The sequence below is a fragment of the Schistocerca serialis genome, chromosome 3, assembly GCF_023864345.2.
Source record: "Schistocerca serialis cubense isolate TAMUIC-IGC-003099 chromosome 3, iqSchSeri2.2, whole genome shotgun sequence".
NCBI lineage: Eukaryota > Metazoa > Arthropoda > Insecta > Orthoptera > Acrididae > Schistocerca > Schistocerca serialis.
In genome coordinates, this window is record NC_064640.1 from 131,306,917 (window position 1) to 131,314,370 (window position 7,454).

General features: G+C 38.1%; 1 non-coding gene across 1 annotated transcript; it reads right to left on the bottom strand.

Annotated features, from left to right (window-relative positions):
- Window positions 1–4,504: 4,504 nt before the first annotated feature.
- On the bottom strand, window positions 4,505–4,579 carry Trnat-cgu (transfer RNA threonine (anticodon CGU)). The gene has a single exon. It is a non-coding gene; the product is annotated as a tRNA-Thr (tRNA).
- Window positions 4,580–7,454: the final 2,875 nt, after the last annotated feature.

The following is a 7,454-nucleotide window of genomic DNA, read 5'->3' on the forward strand; positions in this document are numbered from 1 at the left end:
GATTTACCAGTTATTCTTCAGCATCTTTCTGTAGCACCACATTTCAAAAGCTTCTGATCTCTTGTCTGAAATGTTGATTGTCCATAATTCTCTTCAGTGCAACGCTATACTCCAGACAAATACTTTCAGAAAAGACTGAGTGAAGTGGTACAATGGTTAGCACACACAACTTGCATTTGGGAGGATGATGGTTCAAATCTGTTTCCTGCCATTCAGATTTAGGTTTTCGGTGATTTCCCCAAATTGCCCCAAGTAAATGCCAACATGGTTCCTTTGAAATGGCATGGCCAATTTCTTTCCCAGTGACCTTGACCTTGACAGTGTGTTAAACTGTAATCTTTCCTCCTTTCTTCCTTCAGAAATGACTTCCAAACACTTAGATTTAAGTTCGATGGTAGCAAATTTCATGAAACATGTTTTTAGGAAATGTCAGTGGCCATAAAAATGATTAAAAACATAACACAGTCTATACTACATAAAACATTTTATTTTAAAAAAAGGGTGACCAGTTTCAACTAATATCTGACCATACTCAGACCGTTACATACTCCATACTGACTGCTGGAGCTGGTGGTGTGGAACACTAACTGCTCTTGTCTAGTGTGAAGAACAACTGCTCTGTTTTTAAAATAAAATATTTTATGAGTCTAGACTGTTTCTATTTTATTTTTAATAACAGATTTCTCTTTCTCAGAAATGCTCTTCTTGCTATTGCCAGTTTGCATTTTATATTCTCCCTACCTTGGCCATCATCAGTTATGTTGCTGCCCATAGTAGAATCTAGAACATTTACTGAAGTGATATCTTAGGAACTGTATTGTGCCCGATGACCTCTTTTATTGCACATGAATAGATTCCAAGAGCTCTTATTACTTATTTTGATTAGATGCTGTGGTGAGTCAGTCTATTGTGACCGCTGCGCAACAGGAGAGTGAATGCCACCTGTTGGTGTTTCGAGCACATAACGTGGTAAGAAAATTATGTAAGTGGAGCAGAGATGAATGGGCAATCTTTGTTGTGATGATATGGTGACAAATGGTGAAATCCTCTGACATAAGCGACTTTGACAAAGACTAAATTTTTATGGCCCAACAGCTTGGAATGAGCATCTAGGTAATGGCAAAGCTTGTCAGCTGTTAGTTTGCTACTGTTGTGAACATGCACAGGAAGTTGTTGATAGTGAAACTACAATTACGTAACGAGATGTTGGTCGTCCACACCTCATCACAGGATGTGCAGGCCTCTGACCACCTCGTTCTGTGCTGAGGCATGGAGATCAGGGGCTTGCCCACTCTGTAAAACAGGGTATATGGTGCTCTGTTGCAAATCTGAAGACAGAATACAATGCTGGTGCAGGCACAAATGTTTTAGAGCACACGAGCACACCATTCAGTGCACATTCTTGAACATGGGGCTCCACAGCAGATGACCCCCCTACATTTTCCCATGTTGACCCATTGGTATTGCCAGTTAAGATTACAGTAGGCATGAGAGCATCAAGATGAGACCATGAATCAGTGGAAATGTGTCGCTTGATAAGATGAATTACATTATTGTTTCTCCAGGTTGACGGTTATGTATGGATACACTGTCATCTGTGTGAATGAGTGCTCGCAATATACAGAGCCATGTATAGAGGCCAAAGGTGGCAATATTACACTATGGGGGACATTCATTTGGGCTCCCATGGAACCTGCAGTACTAATTGGTTTCATCATGAAGGCTGTAGACTATGTAGACATTATAGTGGACCATCTACACCCCTTCATGCATGATATCTTCTCCAATGGCAATGATGTCTTCCATCAGTATAATTGTTGAAACCACAAGGCCAGAATTATGCTACATTGGTTTGAGGAGCAAGATAGTGAACACGCATTGAGGTTCTGTCCACCAATTTCACCTGACTTGAACCCTATGGAACATACCCCGGATACTATCGAGTGCCAGATCCTTGTCCACAAACCACTTGTCTGTAATTTACTGGAATTGCATGATGTGTGTAGACATCAAGTGCTGCATACCTCCAAAAACCTACCAAGGACTTTTCAAATGCATACCATGCATAATCACTGCTGTATTGCATCCAAAAGTAGATCAACATGCTATTAAGCAAGTGGTCAGAATGTTTTGGCTCATCGTTGCATTTGGAAGTGCCATCTAAACATCCCGCCGACAAAACCCCTTCCCCCACCCCACCCCCACCCCACCCCGAAAAGATCAATCTATTGCAGAAATTGACTCGAGCTCTAAATGTCAAAGAATGTTAATTTATCTTTATCATAGAACATGAAACAACATTATTTATGAGTTGCAAGTGCTCATGTACCTGCATGTGCAAATTATGTGACACTGATACTCTTGACAGCATACTTTTAATGATCTGATGATGTCAGCAAGCTGAAACTGGTCATTGTAGACTCTATAATGATGTGCAATCAAGATGACCATTTATGAACAATTCATATTACGCCATGATGGCAGGTGGTGCACGTAGCAGGTATTGTGGATCCACGATACCTGCTCCATTCACCAACGCAGGCCATAATGGTGTCACATGGTCTGAAGATGGTCACATTTGGATCAAAACCAGTTTCCATCGCCAGTAAATAATTTATGAATAACGTGCCAAACATGATTGTGGCCTCATTTATAAACTTCATGTCTTCAATTGATAAATTTCATGTGTGTGCTAATAATCTGTGCTGGTCAACACTTAGAAGGAGTATACCAAAACCTGTTTAAGATGTGTTAATATCATTCTGCCCTCTTATGTTTCTGTCATGTAGAGACTGGTTTACAAAAAGTCAGTCTTTCCATCCCCCACTTAGGAATGGGACAAAAAGAAACCTGAAAACACATACAATAAAAAGTACTCTATGGTATGCATAGTACAGTGATTTTCAAGCTTTATATGTTGAGCAATGCAGTAATGTGGTGCATACTTCATATGCAGATGTGCATTGCCGGGTCTGTATGTATCAGTTTAGGGATATGCATAAAATCTCTACATGTTTTCTAACCGGATTTCCAAAGACTTTGTGTTTATAAAACTAACTAAAATTGTGGAATTGATACTGTTCTTTGTGTCACTAAACTTTTCCTCTCACTGTTCATTTTGTTCACTCCAACTTAAATTCATAAAAAGGATTTATTAAAAAATCCTTCTCCTCTGGATTGTATTATTAATCTCTTACAATAATCTATTATTATCTGCAACAGACTGTAATATTTGCACTATAATCCTCATAGACAATTTTCATTTTCAGAATTTGATACTTTAGTATCCAGTGTGATTCAGATACCCCACCTGGCCTGAGTATCGATAGGAAGAACATGTCAGATATACTTGGGCTCCAGAAAGCAGCCATGAATTTCACCCACGTGAATGGCAAGCATGTAAGATGCTGCCACCCTCTGACAAGTGTTAACCGGCACACACTGCAGCCTGGCTATTGCTGACCTGTCTCTCACTTAGTCACTGAAACCTACAGTCATGTGCCATGGAATAGTAGACTTTTTACCTTGGCTGATATACATTCATGATTTGGATTGCTCTCTGGATTGTTGTATACACTTAAGAGGACTTTGCTACACTCTGGACATACTTCGCGATCTCTGCTGCCATTTGTTTCTGGAACAGTCATTTTTGTTGTGACGACCTCCATGTTACCATCAGTGTGTTATCTTAAACTGTGTTGTACTTGCAGAGAGTAGGACAGAAGAGATACCTGATTTTGTTTTGTTACGTTTGGTAATCGTTAGCTACCTGATTCGTTGTGAACTTATCTTTTCTTTGAATATTGACAAGTGATTTCCAGTTGTACTAAACAGTTCAGTGGTCAAGGAACCTACTGGGATATTTGATTTGGACATGTGTAAAGCTTCCCCCTCCGCCCCTCCCCTGTACAGCTGATTAGCCACATGATATGTTTGGTGAAAGAGCTCAGTTTGTGCTCCAGTGTTAGGGATTTTTCTTTGACTTTGTCTTGCAGTGTTCCATAGTACGATCTTGCTGTAATGGATAGTAAATTGTTGTTGTAATAAAGAATACTTTGAGGATGTATTAATAATTTTCTCTTTCAGCATAATATTTACTTGACTTACTAGCAAATTTTCACTACTTATCACCCAGTTTGTTTCTGTGTCTATTCACTGCTGTTTGGGCAGTTGGCGAGTGTGATGCCAACTGCACACACAGCTGTTTTTTTACTCTGGGAGTAGTGCTCTTATTCATTTGAAGTACTTGTAATTGACAGTGCCATACACTTTTCCTCATTGGTCTTTCACAAAAGCATGAAGAGTTTTTCAGTAACATCCAGCATTATTGGTGAGTAGGACAATTGAGGTGCACTGCATCAGCCGTCACTGACAAGGGTCCTTTTCTGCATAATAAATTGCTGGATAAATTGCTTAAATTTTTTATGCAAAAGTCATTTTGTTTGCTTACCGGATGTTGCCTGAACAAGTCTTGTTTTGAGACTTCCTGGCAGATTAAAACTATGTGCCGGACCGAGACTCGAACTCGGGACCTTTGCCTTACGAGGGCAAGTGCTCTACTGACTGAGCTACCCAAGCATGGCTTACACCCCGTCCTCACAGCTTTAATTCCGCCAGTACCTCATCTCCTACCTTCCAAACTTGACAGAAGCTCTCCTGCGAACCTTGCAGAACTAGCACTCCTGGAAGAAAGGATATTGCTGAGACGTGGCTTAGCCACAGCCTGGGGATGTTTCTAGAATGAAATTTTCACTCTGCAGTGCAGTGTGTGCTGATATGAAACTTCCTGGCAGATTAAAACTGTGTGCCGGACCGAGACTCGAACTCGGGACCTTTGCCTTTCGCGGGCAAGTGCTCTACTGACTGAGCTACCCAAGCACGACTCACGCCCCATCCTCACAGCTTTAATTCCACCAGTACCTCGTCTCCTAACTTCCAAACTTCACAGAAGCTTTTCTGGGAAGAGGAGAGTTTCTGTGAAGTTTGGAAGGTAGGAGACGAGGTACTGGTGGAATTAAAGCTGTGAGGGCGGGGCCTGAGTCGTGCTTGGGTAGCTCAGTCGGTAGAGCACTTGCCCGTGAAAGGCAAGGTTCCGAGTTTGAGTCTTGGTCCAGCACACAGTTTTAATGTGCCAGGAAGTTTCATATCAGCGCACACTCCGCTGTAGAGTGAAAATTTCATTCTAAGTCTTGTTTTCCTGACAGTGTTCCTCATACCTAAATTTCTGGCACTGTATGATGAAATTCTGTGAGTATGACTTAATTTACTGTCAGTGGCACAAAATTTGAAATAAATGGCTGTTTTGAGCCTCTAAGTCCAACAGGAGACATGAACAAGCCCAGTTCTGCATCATATAAATGCAGAGATAATGAAATATGGAATAAGAGTCATAATTATGTTCAGGAATTTACATGGTCATGTAATTGTGGAATTCTGTAATGTCATAAAGCTGGTAACCATAATCCAAAATAGGATTGATGGTACTGAAAGTTGTCATTTATGTATTCTCTGTTTTTTTAATTAAAGCTCTTATAAGTGCTATTCCAAATATTCTTATACGGTATATTATGTCTCTAAATGCTTCTATATCAGCACATCTCCCCATGTTTTTCTCATCTATGTTATTATCTTGCCTAGAGGAAAAAATACCCCTTGTGAGCCGAGAAAAACTACACATATCAGAAGTTCATTATTGGTCTATTTCTGCTGTTATTTTTATTTTTCAGCCTTTCCTTTCCTTTCCTTTGTGCAAAACAAACCAGAGATTTCAATAGTTCCTTATCCAAATAAATTTTTCCCTCTCATGTCAAATGTGTTTGATTTTGGTGTTGCTGTGTCATTATATTTCAAAAAATGTGCATGCTGGTGTAGCTGGCAAAGTATACCAGGCGTTAAGTTTACTTAAGGTGGACCTCTTTAGTCTTTTAGGAAAACTGTACTTATGTAAATACATAAAGCAGAATATTTTATGGTCTTTATTTACATTTTTATTTTAGCATATGTTGTGTTTTAAGTGTTGGGCAAGGAAATTTTATACATTAGTTAGTTAAATATCATAAGTGGGTAAATGATTTATGTGACCTCATCTCTGTTTTTATAGCACATAGTAAATACTAGCAAATAATCCTTCTATAACCACACAATAATACTAGCAGATTCCCTACTATTTTTGTATGTTGTATGTAGCTTTAGACAGCAACTCAAAGTAAAATAGGCATGAAGTGAATTGTTGCTCTTAATGCCACATTGTATTAGCCTTCATATTGTTGGGAGGTGTTTCTAGAAATGACCAGAGATCAAACTTTAAAGTTCTGTGGACAGGCATTTATCCTCTGGATCCCCAAGTGAGACAGCAAGTAGGATTGTGTACCGTATGTGAGTTTATCACTATTTGAGATAAACTGAAATAGTAGCTCTTGCACAGTGAACATGGTTTTATAAATACAAGTGTGTGTGGGGCCATGTTTATTATGTTCAGTATTACATTATATAGTCTTCCTAGTTCCACGAATGTTTTATGTTCCCTGCAGCTTTTCAATGTTTAAACTATTATTTGACATATTTGTCTTCTGTTTCATTGTTATATTTTACAAATGATAAGAGAAACATTTATGCCTCTCAACATCTCAGGTTTTTTATAGTTGACCTGTTTTGCTGCATTGCATTTAGAATTTTTAGTACTTTGTATTCTTTTTACGTAATTTTTTTTAATCTTTATGGTTCATTTCTGTTGTAGGGAAGAAACATGAGAATTTAGCAGCAGTTCTGTGATATATTTCCACTGTTTTGTCATTGGACATCAGCTTTTAAGAAAAAGAAAAAAATCTAATTCCAAAAATATTAGTGGTTTGGACAATGCTGACATTGTAAAGTGTCACATTTAGAAGTTATCAACTGATAATTTTTGTCAAAACTGATGTGCTTTCAGGCAATGAAATGACATATTGTCCAGTACATTATTTTGTTTTATTTTCATTTGTTAATTAGGTATAACTGTAATTTGAACTTGAGTTTGTTTGGTAGAGCCACCATCACTTGAAAGTCATGTAATTTATGTAACATGCAGAAATAGTGAGAAATTTAAATTTAAGTGTACACTCAAAATGTTCCAAAGAAAAATGGTGTCATACTTGTAGCAGGAAGTACAAGAAAAGCTCTAATTAAAACTTGTTTATTAATTGTTGGATTCTACTTAAATTTAATGTGCACTGTTTGGTTGTAATTACCTAAATACTTCTGGAAACAGTTTACCTTACTTAATTTGTTGTGTCACACTGATTAAATTTCAATAATAAGTTGTACAAGTGACTAAGGAGTCTGTATGATGAAATATGTTGAGTGATACTATTTTCAATTATTCAGAAATTTATATGAATATCACTGCTTGTGAACAAGATATTAAATTAATCAAGAAGAGTCAGTTGAAAATAATGTTTAGTGTAAGTGCAAGAGGT